General features: G+C 34.9%; 1 long non-coding RNA gene across 1 annotated transcript; it reads left to right on the top strand.

Annotated features, from left to right (window-relative positions):
* Window positions 1–14,000: 14,000 nt before the first annotated feature.
* LOC127094038 (uncharacterized) lies at window positions 14,001–16,201 on the top strand. Its single transcript, XR_007792612.1, has 5 exons — window positions 14,001–15,096; window positions 15,263–15,398; window positions 15,485–15,557; window positions 15,766–15,940; window positions 16,063–16,201. It is a non-coding gene; the product is annotated as an uncharacterized LOC127094038 (long non-coding RNA).
* Window positions 16,202–19,296: the final 3,095 nt, after the last annotated feature.

Raw genomic sequence — 19,296 nt, 5'->3', positions numbered from 1 at the left:
TATCGATGCATAACCTCATGTATAAATACATAAGTCTGTTTTATGTTCTAACAGCTTCTGTTTTGGCATATATAAGAAATGTTGTGACAGCAGTGAAAGCAGAGAATTCTGAGAGGGAAAAACAGTTGAAACACCAATCAAAGGAGTGTGTAGCAGCAATTGTTTTGAGCAGTTAGAAACCTGAAAGAGACTTCATCTTCTCCATCTTCTCAATCTCTTTTCTTCAAGAACATCAACACATAATCATTCTTGTTCTTCGGATTAAAGGATCAAAGAGATAACGTTCAGTGGTAACGATCAAGGATCTAGCTGAGTTGAAGATTGAAGGGGGTTTCGAGGAAAAACCAACTGGTTTGTCCTTCAAGAACTGGAGTGTTCTTGCGGGTTTGTTAGTCACGTTTGCAGAACAGATTCAGCCGCAGCGTTGCGTTTGGAAATCGGGGGATTTCGCAAACAGGTCGTGGAACCGGTGAATTGTTTGCAATTTCTTGCAGGAAATTCTTGATCGAGCTCAGATCAAGTGAAAGTTTTATACAAGAAGAAGATCTTGGGATTTAGAATTATGTCTGTGTATTGAAACCTTGTATCAACGAATTCGGCATTATTGATAATTATAGTTCTCAATTTCATTTGAAATTGAGAGGGAGACGTACCCACACGCGAGGACGACGTGGGGAACTTCCTTACCAAATCTCTGCGTATCGTATTCTTTCCTTATCTCTCTTTACGTTTTCAACAGTTTCGCAATTTCAGATAGTGTGTTGTGGCTGCACTTTTTGTGATACAATAGTGGCAAGAAAACTTCTTTAACTAAAGTCCACTGTTGTTCATTATTGATCACATACACACCAACTGTTTGACAAAACTGTTAGCTGAATTTTATTCATTGGAATTAGGATTTAGTGATAAGATTCCAGTGTTAATAATTTCTGTCATTCTAATTCAAATCCAGCAATAAATTCGCGTGTCTGGTTTTCTAGTAGCGGTTCGGAATATACGGAAGTCGATTCGGGACTGAAATTTTCCGCCAAGTTTAAAAAATCTGATAAAATTTTAAATCCGTTTATTTTAAAAGAGGTGATCTATTCACCCCCCCCCCCTCTTGATCACTAGCCACACCGTCTAACAGACTAGTCATCATAAGGATCCCTAACAACAATGTCAAAAGACCTGGCTATAGGTGCATACTTCCTTCGGATGCGTCAGATTTCGGTCTTGAAAGAAGCCTTCATCTGAGTCTTCATGAGGACAAGTTGATCAACAATTTTCTTCCAAGCAATGGAAGGCTGAGGCATGCTAGAGGAAGATGAGACCTCTGGCTCTCTCTGTCTATTTGTCACTCGGTCTTCAAGTAGCTCGATAAGTGCATCCTTGTCCTTAAACTCTGATTGCAACTCTTCATGCTTCTTGCTCAAAGCACGAAAATGCTCTTCCCACATATCCTTCTCTTGCTTCATCTTGGCGAGCGCATCTTCCAACTCCTCTACATCTTGTTTAGGGAGAGTTAATGGCTCAACCACAACCATAGACATAGATCTTTCACAAGGATAATGCATCTTCAACTCCAAAGCTCTCTTCTTCACCCCAAAGAGCGTAAGCTTCCAAAGTTACATAATTGTGCGGACCAAGCTCGGATCTTCCTTTCCTATGCACATTATGCCAAGCATGTATAATCTTCTGCTTCAAAAGTTGGGGATCTTTACCCTCTTGATAGAAAAGACCTTCTAACAAAGTGTTATTAGGTTTGTCTCTCAAGGGAACCCAAGTTGACGACGAGCCAAAGCAGGGTTGTAGTTAATTCCTCCTTGTGTACCAATGAGAGGCGCATTAGAGAATTCATCATTAGTGAGAGACATAAGTCTCTGAGACCACCGTAGACATTATTTGTTCTCCAAAAAAGCATGCGTCTGAGGCAAGTACGAAATAAACCACTTGTATAGAAGAGGAATGCAATAGAAAATAGTTCCACCACTCTTATAATTCCTTAGATGCAAAGAGAAATACATATCACCCAACAAAGTAGGCATAAGATTCCCAATGAAGAAGATTCTAATGGTGTTAACATCAACAAAATCGTCAATGTTTGGGAACAAAGCTAATCCATAAATGAGCAACATAAGATAACTTCAAAAGTGTCCACACTACCGGCTTGAGCAAAGGCAGTAGCTTCCTTGATGAGGAAATCAGATGGCAACCCAAATAATCCTCCTTTCTTCATCCAATGAGCCTCTATCTCAGACTTCTCCAAGTGAAGATCTTCAGCTATAAGATGTGTTCTGGGGATCTCCTCCAATCCATTAAAAGGTACTCTACTAGAAACAGGTATCCCCAAGAGATGGGCATACTCCTCTAATGTAGTCATAAGTTGATAATCTGGGAAAGTGAAGCAATGGTAGAGAGGATCATAGAACTACACTAGCACACTCAAAAGTCCTTCAACCACATCAGCAAATAAGATAGAAAGAAGCTTCACATGACGTTGCTTAAAATCCAAGGGATCTAATACAAAAGATGCTTGCTTCCTTAAGTCTTTCAAATGTGGACATCTGAAACTGTACTTCTTAGTGTTCCTTCGTCTACAATCCATGGTCTAAAAAGATTTGCAAATAACACCTCAGTCCCTTGAAATTTTCGTGTGATGAATGTTATGATGCGCATGAATGCATGGATGCAACAATCACAAATAAGGGATCACACACAAGGCAAACAAACAAAGGTCAAGAGATTAATCAAGTCATTGTCAAGATCAATCATCCATTTTGGTGGATTATGTTTTTCACCTTATCAACACCCAAGTTCCATTGATATTGACAAGACTTGATTTGATCAACCAAGAATCAAGGGTTTGTTGTAAGTCACGAGCATGGATTCTGGGTAAGAACCATCCCAAAGGAGTGAACTAAGGATAAAAACCTGTAGATCATGTTCTAAAAAGTTCCCAGAGTCTTAATTCCATCTATTGGATATTACAGGTTAAGATGACTGACTCATCGACCCATAATATTCTCAAGAGAAACTCGTCTGAGTGTAGTATCACGTAACAACTGTTATCAAGTCTACACTTGAACAGTCTCCGCACTACGTCCTAAATAGGCTAAGAGGGGTAAATGTTCTATGGTCCCCAGCTTCTCGGACCCAAATTAGAGATCGTAATGCCTAACCATAAATACTTGTGTGACATTTCCAAATCCAAAAGAGTCTCCATTGAGCAAATGGATCTCAAGCTAACTTGTTAAGGACTACTCCACACAAGTCGAACATGACTATACCATCCTCCTATCTTAATTCCACTCAAGTTCGGGTTAGAACTTATCTCACCACTCAGAGATCACCAAGCACAACAAGCAGATTATATCATACATACAAATATACATACATCAAATACACAATTATATATACACAAAAAGTAGGCTAAACCCACTGGAGACTACTCCCCAGCAGAGTCGCCACTTAATTTCTGTAGTGGTAAATTCATGACCATCAAGCTATGGATAAGCTAGACGTCAATAAAACCAGAATCGCCGCCGCGCTTTTATTATTTCCAAGGGAAAAGGGAAAAGTACGAACAAAACCCAAAAGTAAGAAGTTTTCGAATCGAAACTAATAAAATGTCAGAGGTTACAGGTAAGGGGATTGGTTACACAGAGGGAAGGTATTGGAATCCAAAGTGTCCTAGGTACTCCTAGAGAGCCCTTTTTGTGTCCATATGTATTTTGTACAAAGTGATGTATACAAACAAATAGAATGGAGGGATGAGAAAAGAATTCATTAATTATATTTTTGTGTTTGACAAGACCTTCGGACTTGTGCCTACGTACCAACATAAAAATGAGGGATCAAATCCTCGTAGTTCGTGATACAAATTTCAAAATGGGTACATTATTTTTTAATCAAACTTAAGTTTGAAAGGCACAAAGGCCTAGAAAATGGTTTGAATGAGTTAGTTTTTTTTGGCTTTTAAAAAAAATTTAAGTCAAGTATTATTAAGTCTATTTATAAATTTGATTTAAGAAAAGAAGTTTGAAAATGAAATGACATAAGGCCAAAGTTTCTAGTTTGCAAAGTGGTCAAAGTTTAGAACAAAATTAGTTCAAGCAAAGAAGAATTTTTTTAAAGGAGGGAGAGATTTGAAATTAAATAGGTGGGGGAGGAGATGAAGAGACTAATCCTATGCACAAAATTAAAAGTTAAGAGTTGAAAAGATCTTACCAATGGGTAACAATCCAATAGACAAGAATGTCTTATAGAAACCCCAAATTCCCTTGGACATTTAGAATCAAGCAACACACAATGAACAATTATATCAACTTGAAGAGCAAGGCATCAAATAAAGATAGCCACATCCAAGCTTAGCCACTCCATGATCTTCTTCTGAATTGCCCATATAGTAGATGAATTCCACAAGTCACATGTTCAAAATAACAGCTTCACAATAATCATGTTGCAGATGAACTCAAAGGGATCTTCAAATATGTATCAGATGAAGTTTCAATATGTAAGCCCTTGATTTCATGAAAGTTGGCATTGGCCAAGTCCTTTAGCATAGGAAGGTTGCCTAGATTCTAAGTCCAATTGTCCAAGATCAAACCAACAGTCCACACAAGAAGGTTTTTAGGGTTTTTGTTATTATTATGTACATTAATGGTCAAAGACCACACAAACAAACAAAATATACACAAGCAAGATATATTACACAATATGGTCCAAATGGACAAAGAGAAAATGACATTAACATAAACAACTAGAATAGAATGCATAATGGCAAATGAATGGAGCTTAAAGATTAAAGTTCATTAAAATAAATGACTTGAAATTAAGTCATTCTTTTGAGAACACTCAACCCACTTATCACAAGCATGGATCCTTGAATCAAGACATCTTCCAAAGGAAGGAAAAAAGGTCAAGTTTCCACACAATACCATGAAAGAGGGGAGACTTACAATCTCACTAACTAGAATGCTATGCCTTTTGTGTCAAAAATTTAGCGTTATGTTAAGCAATCGTAATTGGACTTATGTAGAAGTCACAACTATTTGAGGTCGGGCAATAGAATTTTGGTGTTAATGCATGTTAGACACATAGTATAATGGACTATACTCATTAAACATACCACACACAAAAAGAATATGCAAAAGATGTGGCCTAATCTCATCCATACTTATGTCAATTTTGCAATCAACTAGCCTTAGGATTTAGAGACATCGTAGACCAAATGGAATGGATGCATAAAGAAGGGGAATTAGATGAAGAGGGAGGGTAATGGATCAAAACTCAAATTGGTCAAAGGAGGACTTTTAGTAAGTTAATATCATTCATTCATTTTGGGAGATGGAATGTACATTCCATCAATCCCCTAAATTCAATGATATTAACCTAGTAAAGTCAAATCAACCTTGACCAAGGCCCAACAACACAAGTCAAACTTACACAAATCATCACAAGAGGTCAACACAATTATTTGGCATTTATTCAAATTAAAAATACTAAAATAAGGCATTTAAATTAAATATGGTTTGCCAAATTCCTAAAACCTCATCAATACACCAAAGAAATGGCCATGAGATTTATCATAGGTTAAACAAGGTCAAAGGACCTTGGAGAAAAAATTTCAGAATTTTTAAAGACTTAAAAGTATTTTTAAATAATTAAAAACAATCACAAAATCAATTAAATCATGAAAAATATTAATAATGATCCAAAAATAATTTTAATTCAGAATATGAAAGAGGAATTTATTTAAATTTTTTTGGTGAAACTCTCATTCTTTTGGATCAATATTAAAATTAATATGAATTAATGAAAATCAAATGAAATAAAACAAAAATAAAAAAAAAACACGAGCCACTTGATCTCCCTCATTAATTGAGGTGGTAGATCAAGTGGACACAAACGCGCGTTTCATGATGGAACCTAGTCAGCGTGCCACGCGCGTGGTAATCAAAACTAACGCCTAAGATTAAAACAATTTGAATGGATCATGTGGCTGGGAGACGTGCCAACACACCGTCGGAGCCAAAGCTCCGGTCTTCTTAACCGGTGGACCTCATCGGACTGGTCCACCCTCAACCATCACCAAAATAAAAAAGGAAGACATGATCTGGAAAAAAAATGGCGTAGAGCACGAATCTGACCTCAATTTCAACTAACTCCAAATATATAAAATGATATTAGGAGTTGAATTTTGAGGTGTATCAACTGAGTTGCTTCGATTTGACCTCTAAGCAACTCAATCTTCTTGCCTACATTGGTAGGACTTCAGACAACCAAAGATCCAAGAGAATTGATTAAAATTGAGTGAGAATCGAAGGGATGAAGTTTTCTGAAATTTACCTTCAATGTTGTGCAGAACTTGATGTTGCTTGCTTTAAACTTGACCTGATCACACTTGAGAAGCTTGCAGGAGAGGTTTGGCAATGGTACAAAGCTTTGGATCCTGGAGTTTTTGAATCTCCAAACAGTGAGATTCAAACTCAATTTTCAAGTTGAAAATTATCAGGTTTCCTTTAAATTGTGAGGGTTTCAATTGGGGGGCAAAGTTGACACGCAAGGTGTGTTTGAATTGAGCTCCAAGGGCCTGTATTTTTAGCATTTGGGACTGATAATTTCACACTTGAAAAATTGCTAAATTTTGATATTTCATGCACAAGCTTGCATGGGCGTGTACAGGCCTATGAAGCAATCCAATTTGGTCCACTTGCATCTGTTCTAAAGTTCAAATCATGCTTGGATGTCAAGGCAAAGTGCAATATGATTTTTGGCATTTGATTTCTTCCAATCATGCAGCTCTGTTAAAGCCATGCGCAGACCTAGCAAACTTTGTCCAAAATGCATGAAATTGGGTTCTTTGGAAAGCTTAGATCAAGGGGAACAAGTTTGATGTTGAACACTTTTTCATTTGGAACTTGGATCATGGTGAATTTGAAGGTGGAAATTTGGAAATTTCAACATGTTGAAAATTTTTCTAAGTGTCAAGCCATATATCTCAATATTCTATCTTGCTTCACTTTTTATGTGAGCTTCAAATGAGGAAAGTGACTTCATAAAGGTTGTAGATCTTTCAAAGACATTCAAAATGGTCACCAATTTCATGTCATTTGGATTTATAATGATAGAGTTATGCATTTTTGAAGTTTGGAAAAATCACTTGTTCAATGGTATAGGTCAAAAATGACTTATAATGTATCCTCATATCACATGCTCATAAAAGTTGAATCAGCTCTCACTCCAAACATAAAGGTTGAAGTAGACATCTTTAATTTGATTGTTAAACTTGGAAATCTTTCATATCATATAAAATGAGCAAGTTATGTCCTTCGGAATTTGACTTTTAAATTAGGGTTTAAACAAAATGACCTATAATGTTTCAACATAGAAAATTATTTTCCAAGAAAAACTAGCTCTATGTCTCAACATTAAATTTGTTTGTAATGTTATTTAGAGTAAATTTTATCTTGTAATCATTTTCATATGGTGAAAATTGTAGGAGATAGGGTCTAGGGAGACCCAGTTTTGATCAGATGAATTCATCTGGCCAACCACCATCAACCAACTTGCTAACCTTCAATTATCTTGACCTTTTAGGCTCATGGTAGATCATATATGCATAAGATGATGAATGTTTAAGTAACCCTTGAGAAATTTGATCAATTGGTGAGATAGCTTGTTGGAGAAGTTACTCAAGATACCCCGTCAAAATAGGGTTTCCAAGGCAAACCACCTTCAAACTCTTGAAGAATACTTGATCAATATAATATGTAGGAATCATGGGACTCATATATGATGCTTATAACCATTTGTGGGTAAATCCTTGGTTGTGCTCTTAACCATGAGGGTCTCAAACCCTAGGTATGAACTTGATAGATTAATGAGAACATGCCCTACCTGCAAAAGAGTTAAGAAAATGCAAAGACTTATTTTTGGTATTTTGGTTAGTAAAAATGATAATATACAAGTATGATACAATCACATGGTGCTTGGTGATCTCTCCCAAAACAAACCCAATGAAAGAGGGGTAAGGAGGATGCCAAGGTATGATCTCAATGCTAATGCTTATGATGAAATGACATGAGGGATCTTAGGGTCTATATTAGGGTCTTACAGCTGCCCCTATTTAAGGACATTCTAACTAAGGAGGTGAAGGTTAAAATCTTCGTATCGACTTAGTAGAATGGGCTTAAATAAAACATAGAAACAAATTTTGGTCCCTAAGAGACCTCATGATGCATATGATATGAATGTAAAAGTGAATTCTCTGTGGGGAAATATTGCCACAAAGGAAAAGAAATCAGAGAGACCGAAAATCCGCAGAAGTATAATGCATTCCGTAAGGAAAAACTCACTGGGGGAACAAAGACTCTGGGGGGAATAAAAGATTACGCGTAGGCCAGGCTACGACTTAAAAACTGCTGGGGGACTGGAGGAATTCCATACAAAAATGGAAAGACTCAGTCGGGGAAACAAAACATCTGTAGGGGAATACCAGTAGATCAGGATAAAACTGAAGTACTTGAATCATGCAGGAAAAGCGATTTCACTAAGGAAATACGCACTCAACTCAAATGGGAAGAAATAAACTTCAACGTAGGAGGAGCAAAAATCTATTATCCACTACCTGTTACTGGGTAAGGAGATAATAAAAGTCTGACAGAGAGGACATCCGTTATCGGTTAGGATGAACATATCAAGGATGACTCGTTGGGAACCGCCAGAGGGATATATTCATTACCGGTTACTGGGTAAGAATGCCTTGTTGGGGAAACTGCAGAAAAAATAGGATTTACAACTACCAGTTACTGGGCCGAAAACCAAAGATGAGAGTATTTGTCATCGGTTAGGATGAACATATCAAGGATAGACTTAACAGGGAAGAAAATCCGTCATCGATTAAGATGAACATATCAAGGATAGACTTACCTGGGAATTGTCAAGGAGGATATCTGTCACCGATTAGGATGAACATATCAATGATAAACCAACTGACCAAAAAGTAGAGATTACATCTATCGAATGCCAGATAGAAGACCATCAATGAGAAAATCCGTCACCGGTTAGGATGAACATATCAAGGATAAAACAACTGAGTAAAAAGTAGGGATTACATCTATTGAATGCCAAATAGAAGACCATCAAAGAGAAAATCCGTCACCGGTTAGGATGAACATATCAAGGATAAACTCTACGAGGAGAGAAAATAGGAATTACATCTATCAGTTACTGGATAGAATACCAAGAGAGAGTATCAGTCACCGGTTAAAGTGAACATATCAAGGATAAACTCTACAAAAGGGGAAAAACCAGGATTTACAACTACCGGTTACTTGGTAGAAGACCACAAAGAGAAGGAAACCCGTTATCGATTAGGATGAACATATCAAGGATTAACTCTCTAGGGAACAAAATAGGGATTACAACTACCTTTTTACTGGGTAGAATACCAAGGATGAGAATATCCTCCATCGGTTAGGATGAACATATAAAGGATAGACTCAAGAAGGAGATAGAAAGGTACCCGTCACCGGTTAGGGCTTTTCAAATCAAGAGCATCTCAAAGCTTAATTGCTTACTTCTCAAGGAAAGTCAAAGGTTCATGTGTTTATTTCCATGCCTTTTTCAATAAGAAACTTCAAGCTTTGAACAATTTAATCAAGATACAATCAAGGACACCTTATCTTGAGTTCATATGATCACCCATGTATTTTGAAATATAAGGAAAGTCCAAGTACACAAGCTTGTTCCAAGTGGTTTGACCTAAAAGTCAACAATTTGAAGTCAAAGTTCCAAGGATCACAACTCCTTCAATTCTCAACATTTTTGAATGCTTCTTTTTGCATATGACTCTTCTCAACTTCCTCTACAAATTCTATTCAGATGACAAGAGCCAATTATATATGGAGGATCATCAAACATTTGAAGACATTATAGGTCATTTGTGGACTTAGTAAAATTTGAGCTACTTTCAAGTGACTTTTTCACAAATTTCAAAGATCATAACTTCTTTGATTTTCAACATATGAGGATGATTCTTTTTTAACAATTCCATTTGTTATTCCCTCTACAAGTTTGCTTCAAGGGCCAAGGTCAGAATATGCTTGGAAGGCCATGGAATTCATTGCGACAATACAGGTCATTTTCAGCCATGAAGCACTTGAATTTTTCTAAGTTGTGTAACCAGTTTTTCATGCCAACTTCAACATTACATAAGTTTGTTCTCAAACATCCAAATGCAACCTCTCTTGGCACATTGTAATCTTCGCCATGATATTAACACATGTCAAAAAGAATGGGATCAAAAAGTCTCTTGAGTAGGATGCACCATTGAGTTAAACACGATGACTTGGAACTGAAGGAATCACCATTGCCCGAAATTTACACATCACTAATCTCAATTCCAAGCCAAATTAGCAAGTGTTTTGATCTTAAACATGTTTAACCAAGTCTCCAGAAGTTAATTGACCCTTGAAATGCATCATTTTGCTGAGTTTTGATGAGTTTCAAGTCACATTTTTAACACACTCGGATCAAATTCATTTTGCACGAATTCTGCATCATTCCACACGTATTTGGATCCAACCAAATTCCCTATAAATAGAAGAAGCTATTACCGTCATTTGCAAGCTTTGGAGAGCCAAGAAACCCTTGCTGCAACTTGAACTTTTTCCATAAAATTCAACTATCGTGTTTTGACTTTCAACTTATTTCAATCCAATTTCTTGATTCCATTAGCATCTTTGGAATCCTCTGAAAATTTTGCAAAAATTCCCAAGCTGCGAGACCTCCTGAAATGCTCTAACTAGATCGAGTTTCATCAACTTCTTATCATCATCTAGACAATGTAGTTCTGAGCATCATTTAAACTCAAACAAGTTACCACAATGTAGTCATTCACTCTCTGATGTTTTCCCCTAACTTATCTGATGCTGATTGATCGTGCTCATCATTTTATTTTATTTTTCGTGGCCTGCTTGTTTCTGAAACTTCTCTGAAATTCCCTTTGCTCAGTTTATATAAATGAATTTGGAGCATAAGATTGAATTCGGGATGAGAAGAGGATCACAATGGTGGTGGTCCCGTGTCTTGAATTTACCAAACGATGAAACTCCAATGAGCGCTCACCGGAGAAGACGACTAGAGTTTTCTCAGGTTGTCTGAGTTTGAATCAGACACGTTGGCAAATTGAAATATTTTGATTGGTTGGATTTAATCTAGATCCTGTGTTTGGCTTGCACCGTGTTCCACCATGCATCCCAACCTTTGGAGTGTTGGACCTGCCACGTCAATTAATGAGCCGTGATCCAAGGCTCCGTGTTTTTTCAGATTTTAATTATTTTTCTTTTATTATTTTTAATTGCTTTTTCTTTAAAAATTCATAGTAATTTCATTTTTATTCAAAAAATCCCAAAATAATTTCTAAAATTCTCTTTTATTTTTCTTCATCTGTTTTTTATTTTTTCACACTTTATTTCACTGATTTTCTATTTTTTTAATGAATTTTCTCTTTTCTCCTTTGTTTTAATTGATTAAAAATTGCTTTTCTGCATTTTAAAATTTTGACAATTTTATTAAATATTTCTTATTTTATTTCCAACCTTCCATAATTTTGTTGGCCATTTATTTGGTGTTTTGAAGGACTTTATGGATTTTCCATTTTTATTTATATTTTAAAATTCACTTAAAAATACCTTTGATGCATTTTTATTTCATTTAATTGCATTTTATGTTGTATGACCTTGTGAACTTCTGTTGGCCTTGGATCATGATGGTTTGAATTTCAAGTCTCATCAAACTCAATGGATCTTGGATGTTGATGGGGTGAAAACTATAATCCACCAAAATGGATGATTGATTTTGATGATGACTTGATCAAACTTTTGATCCAATTTGGGTGTGACCTCTCTTGATTTTTTCTTCTTCATCTCCTTATTTTCCCTTTGATCAATTGGATGACTTGTGTCCATCTTGTTCATGATGTGTGGATTGGTACTTGATGAATTTTCATCATTTCAAATCTACCTTCTAAGTGATCATGGATCATTTAAGGCACTTTGGATTGATGCATAAGTTTGTCCTAAGTGTCATGAAGTGTGGATTGAAGTAATGGACCATCCTCCTAGCCTTTGTGCTTGATCATCTCTTTTCTTTTTTGTGTGACATGACTTTAGGAGAATGATTTACATATCATTTCTCTAGCATGTATTAACACAAATATTATTATTGACCGACCTTAGATAGTTGTGACTTCTACATAAATCCAATTACAACTACTTAACATAGCGCTAAATTTATCCCGAAAGCAAAAGCATTTTTATAAATTAGATTGTAAGTCTCATATTCCTCATGGTATTGTGTGAAAATGTTGATCCTTTTCCATTTGTGAGAGCTAGTGGCATACTTGTTGATTTTATCCAAGTTAGATCCCTTCTCATAAATTATGTATACATTCATATTTTCATGCTTGTGAGTGGATAGTTGAGTATTCTCCAAAAAATGACCAAGACATATTTTCATCTTCACTAACATCTTTTACTAACAATTTACTTGTATTAACTTTTACTTCAAAGTCATTTACTTTATGCTCTTTTATTTTTATGTAATTTACTTTATATTTTATGTTTAGCATTTCATATCATATTGTTTGTGATTATGTCATTTTGTTCTTTTCCCATTTGGACATTTCTTTTATATCATTGTAAAGAAAATACTAATAAGAAAAAAACCTAAAAAGAAACTTGTTTCTCCTAAATCATGGACTTGTGGTTACTATCCTTGGCATCATTGTGGAGTTATGATCTTAGAATTAGGATCTTGATCTTTGCTTTGGCACTTGGGACTTGAGACCTTGGAATTCATCTGATACCTATGACTTTGGGTTTCTCTATGAAGACTTGCCTTGGTTACTTTGGTTTCATCTGATACATGGATTATTATTTGCTTATTTTGACTTGTTTAAGGCTTAATACAAAGGAGGGAATTCTTTATTGACTTATGTCATAAAGCTTGGTATTTCTTGGTTAGATCTTTCCTCCCTAGCTTTTACTTTGTGCTCTAGGATAGTCTCTTCTTCTCCTCCCCTTCTTTAATTTTCAAAACCTCTCTCTCTTTTTTCAAAATCTTCTTGATTTCAAACTTGAACCCCTTTCTCAATAAATCTTGACTTTTGTCAAGTGATTTTCAAAACCTTTTTCTTAATAAGTACAAATTCATCTTAAGCATATTGAGACCAGTTTCAAAAGACTAAAAATGCATAACTCATTCAAATCATTTTGGGCCCTTGTGCACTTTTCCTTTTAAAATATTCTCAAGGTATTTAGACATGACTCACTTACATAGTTGAGATATAATTCTCTTATCTCCATAGTATTGATGATAATCCTTTTCCATTTATGAGAGATAGTGACATACTTGTTGATCCTTATCCAAGTTGGAACCCTTATCTTGATGATGCAAAGTTCTCATACTTGTGGGTGGCTAGTTGAGTATTCTCCTTAAAATGACAAAATTTCTTTTCCATAAAAATGAATCAAAACAAACTCCTTTTGTTATTTTTACCATGACCTACGAGGTTTTGATCCTCTATTGCACTTTGTTGGTACATAGGCATGAGACTTTAAAAGTCTTGGCAAACATAAAAAATAAGAAAAATATATTTATTTTCCCATCTCTCCAATATTTTAACAAATAACACCCTTTTCAAACCAAAATGTATATATTTTCAAAGAGGTTCACATGGAATACCATGGATGTTTAGGGTTCTAATACATTCCCTTTGCATAACTAACCCCCGAACTCTTGTTCTCTTTTTATTAGTTTTTTTTTAAACTTCTTTGGGTTTTGTTCGCACTTTTTCTCTTTTCCTTTGGAAACAATAAAACCGCAGTGACGACTCTTGATTTGCGAGTTAAGTTAATCAATAACTTAATCTCAAAAAATTTACCGCAACAGATATATATGTCGGATTTCTGATTTTCGAAACTTAGTGTTTGCACAGTCCTGTAAACCTTTTCTCGAGATACCGTCAGGAGGGTGTACCTATCGTACTTCCCCAACACACCCTGGTCAGAGTCATCTCAATGTCAGTGGGACTCCTTCCCAGTCAGGCGATTAGAGCGAGACTCGATGGCGGGAGGATTGTCAAAACGTGTGGTTAGCTTTTCTTCTAGGATCATGTTAGGTTCACCGTTAACATTTCCTGGATGAATTTTATCTTCTTCATCCCTAACTTTTGTCTGAATGAATGATCTCTCATAAGACCATTCTCAAAGATCTAAGATTTGAAGTCCTTCTCAGCTTCCCTCTACCTCGACCGAGACATGTGAAAATCGGTCAACATAAGACTTTAAACTCTCTTTCTTTCCCTAGATGACCCTGCTCAAGGCGGCTTTAGTTAAATATCGTTGCTTTCAGGTAGTGAAATATGCATAAAACTTCTCACGAAACTCCACCCAAGAATCGATACTTATGTCGAGAAATCCGTTGAACCAAATCCGGGCCGACCCGACCAAGGTTAACGCAAACCAGTTTTCACTTGGATGCATCATCGACATTGGAGTAACTCAACCGATCATTAACATGCTAAACATGCTCGTCGAGATCTCCTTTTCTGTCATAATTGTCAATCTTAGGTGGCATCTTCTTGGATTTTGGAATCTTCCTCTCTCGGATTTTTACTAACAGTGGTTGCTTTGGTTGCATCTTCTCCCTGTGAGTTTCTGCTTGAGTGGGGGCATCATCTGTTATTGAGGAACAGTGTCATGATTCTTTGAATGTGAACGCTTTTGTTTATTAAAAATTTGTGTTATTCAAATTAGTGACCCTGTTTCAATTTATAATGTTGTTGTGTATGCTTTGAAGATTTGATTTAGGGCAATTGAGGTCTAGCCAAGAGAAATTAATGAATTCAATGGAAGCTGGTTCAATTTAAGCGCTTATATGTTGTCAATATTGGCCTGAAGCAGCATTGCAGAGTGGAGCCTCTACTTGTCGCACTAAAACACCTTTCAGTGCCTCAGATGGATGTAACAGACCAAAGCTGAGCATATTGCTACCATTGCAGATAAATGTAGCGGACCAGAGCTGACCCTATTGCTACCACTGCATATGGTAATGTGAGATTTTAGTTTATGAATATGAACTAGTGAAATTTCAAGTAAAACAAATTGACTGCAGTTTATTATATTTTTGGTCTTCTAAAACTTAACATCATATAAAACTGTTTATGAGTTATGATATATTTATTGATCCTGACCTATGACTTAAAACATATTAGCATGTGATGATAGATGAGGCTACTTTTGTACGCTCTGCTGACATGATGCTTAAAATCCTATTTGAGAGACTGGAATGGTAGAGGATGGGCCTTGTTGACTCTTTGTCTCTTACTTTAAATCCCTAAATTAATTCAGGTTATTTTCTTCATAAATGGGGTTTATAGTAAAATATGGTTTCAGCTTTTATAATTACAATTTTGACCATTGATTATATGATGCAGGTGGTTATGCCTTGGTTGAGAAATTTTTCCTTCAGAAGTACAAGTTTTCACATTGTGATGTCTTGCTCTTCCGGTAATAATATTAGTTCATAATCCTAGTTCATCATTATTTTAGATATGTAAAATAAATTATTTTTGAATCAATTAGTTATAAACTTGTGCTTTTATGTAATGTGATTTTGGTGTTTCTAGTTTTTTAAGGGTGTCAATCTCCTAATTAAAGCATAATGTATGGTATTATTTTTAAAATGCTTGTTTGTTTTCTGTTAATATTTACTCAGCATGTCCCTGCTTTGTCCTTTGTTTTGATTTGCCTAAAGTTGGACTAGTTAAGGATGACATGGAAGCCCCCGAGTTTTATTTTTCTCAGCCCCCAAGTTTTATTTTTCTCAGAGATTTGATTATTTGAAAGACAAGGTACATCCAACATTTGTAAAGCACCGCAGGGCTATGAAGGTAAATGCTAAATAATAAGCAATCAGATATGATATTTCTTGTTTTTTTAATTACTTTTTCATATTGTTGTTGTTCTATTTTTTCATGTGAGGCTTAAGACATTTTCCTTTGCAATTATGCAGAGAGTATGAAGAAATCAATGTACTTGTTATAGAGTCTCCCAAAAAATCAGAAAAGGGGTGGTTGCTGCTAGATGGTACCTGTGGTCAGAATAATTGAGAATATTCATCATATGCCCTTGATAGTTTTGTGGTTAATTGGTTGATTTTTTTATTTTAAAAATCTTAACATGGTGAATTTACACAAGTTCTTGACCTTATTGTGGAACTTGATAGTTTTTTTTGTTTAATAAAATTATAATTTTCCATGTATTTTTTTTTGTTAAAATTGAATATTGTGAAAGTATTGGCATGTTGGTAATGTGAAGAGAGCATATAATGTAGCAATTCCTAATATAGTTTTTTCTAAAAAAAATTCAATTAACGACGGTTCAAACCGTCGCATTGTTAAATTTATTATTCTAAAAAAATACAATTAGCGGAGGTTCTAAACCGTCGCAAATTTTAATGAAATTATAATATATAACTAATTAATGATGGTTACAACTGTCTCAATAATATATTGGATGTCGTTGAATGTTACGGCAGTTGGAGTGACACTTTTACAAACCGTCGCAGTCCAGCCTCGCGACACACGTTTCTGCGACAGAACAGGAACCGTCGTGACTCGCCATTTGAGATGGTTCTAACCGCCGTAACTTGCCAAAATTAACCATCGCAACTTGTCAAATTTGATGTTTGCTATTAGAATGAAGTGTATGACTTATTCAGATAACCATTATTCTTTCTACAAGGCAGGTCTTATGTAGGACGTACTTATGGGGAAATCGATCTTCACCATGTTGTTGTGCAAATGACGACTAAAGGGATGCATTTAATTTTATGATATCATGCTTCGACACCTCAAAACACCTTCCCAACCAAGTGAACTAATATTTCTTCTCATTCAACCTCTTACACCAATACCAAGCACATGGCATTATCAATTAGTAATACTTATTTAAAAAATAAACATAAACATCCCTCCTTCGAGTGAGTTAATATTGGTGGGGAGGAAATGCAAATTTTTATGTTTTTGAAAGACTCTTCAAATTCCCATCTCCAAGTAAATATTCTCTTTTTCTCAATACTACGAAGACATGCAAGGTATAATATATATATATATATATATATATAATATATATATATATATATATATATATATATATATATATATATATATATATATATATTCTTATTCAACCTCTTACACCAATACCAAACACATGGCATTATCGATTAGTAATACTTATTTAAAAAATAAATAGTAACATCCCTCCTTCGAGTGAGTTAATATTGGTGGGGAGGAAATGAAATTTTTTATATTTTTTGAAAGACTCTTCAAATTCCCATCTCCAACTAAATATTCTCCCTTTCTCACTACTACGAAGACATGCAAGGTATTATATATATATATATATATATATAGATATATATATATATATATATATATATATATATTATATATATATATCTATATATATATATTATCTGTGTGTATATATACATATATAATATATATATATATATATATATATATATATATATATATTATATATATATATATAATATATATATATATATATATATATATATATATATATATTATATATATATATATCTATATATATATATATATATATATCTGTGTGTGTGTGTGTGTATGCGCGCGCGCGCTTGCGAGTGAGGGTGCTGTTAGAATAAGATTTGGTTATGCATCTATATCTTGAGTTTTGATTATAACAATGTTGTATTTGTGTGAGAACAATTTTGATACCCTAATGATTTGTTATTGTGTAGCTTTAACAACTAGTTTTAATTATGAGTATATGACGTGCAACGTCATCAGTTTTTGAACAATGACTTCCAAGTCCACTTCTACGCCAACTATTAGAAGTTCTGAAAGATGTTCAATATTGATGTTGCAATTATCTTTTTACTTCTATACTGATTCACTCTTGAGAAGCTTCTAAGGATACACTATGTTGCTGCTGCAACATTCTCTGAGTTCGTGCTTCTATACGTGACTCTGATCACCAAACTTCTATAGAATGACAAGCTTCTGAAGATCTGTTATGTAGCTGAAGATTCTGAAGATCGCAAGTCAGACAATTGTGGTTATGAAGGTTCTGACTGTAGATACTGAAGACTCTGAAGATTCTGAAGATACTGAAGATCTCAAGTCAGACTACTGACGTTGTCAAGGTTCTGACCAAAGATTCTGAAGTTTTTGAACCCAACTCTATGTTTCTTCATCTCATGCTTCATAAACTTTCATTTGAAAGCCAATGAACTTGAAGATAAGATCTAATGGGAACATGATAAAATAGTACATAATACAAATCAAATATCCTCTTCACTACCTGATATCGTGGGCAAAGGACAATATTATACATCACACTTGTCACTGATTTTATGGGCAAAGGATAGTACGTAGTATCACTCCTTTCACCATTCAACAGAGCACAACCGCTCTGTGTGCTTTCCCTATTTTTTCCTCCAACAGTCTTCTTTTTATGCTATATAAGTGAGACTTGGAGACTTGAAGAAAACGTCGGTGATACAACAATTTGACAAGTTTGTTTCTTTGTGAAAATCTATCATTCTTTTGTACACATTTTTCTTTAAGTAATTATTTATCATTTGTGTAAAATTTGATTATATAGAAGAAACTTGTAACGTATAAAATATTATTCAAACTATTTGTTTGATTCCTTAAGGAGGTTATCCTTGAAAAGGCAAAGAAGGTTATTCTTTGTGAGTCCTTAAGAAGACTAGGGTATAGTCGAATCCCTGAGAAGACAAAGAATATTATTCTTTACGATTATTGTAATCTGTTGATTGTAGTGGATTAAGTCCTTGTGTAAAAGGAAAAATCACCTTGGCAGGTGGACTGGAGTAACTTTGAGTTTCAAGCGAACCAGAATAAAAATACTTGTGTTTTTATCTTTTTGTTTTTAACTTGTTAGTGGTGTTCTTGTTTTGGAAAAATCTCTTGCTTGTAAAAACCAATTCAAACCTCCATTTTCTTGTATTTTTCACACCTTCAATTGGTATCAAAGCTCCGTTTCTGATTGTGATAAAAGTTCTATCAACACTTCACCGTGTTCAGTACCAATCCAGTTTATGTGAGAAATAATGGTCGTTGCTAACATTGTTAACAATAATGAAAGAGATCACTACAGTGAAAAACCACCAATCTTTGATGGTGAGAAATTTGATTATTGGAAAGATAGAATATAAAGCTTCTTTGTTAGT

Source organism: Lathyrus oleraceus, chromosome 6 (assembly GCF_024323335.1).
Source record: "Lathyrus oleraceus cultivar Zhongwan6 chromosome 6, CAAS_Psat_ZW6_1.0, whole genome shotgun sequence".
Lineage (NCBI taxonomy): Eukaryota > Viridiplantae > Streptophyta > Magnoliopsida > Fabales > Fabaceae > Lathyrus > Lathyrus oleraceus.
This window is presented reverse-complemented; position numbering and strand designations above follow the sequence as displayed.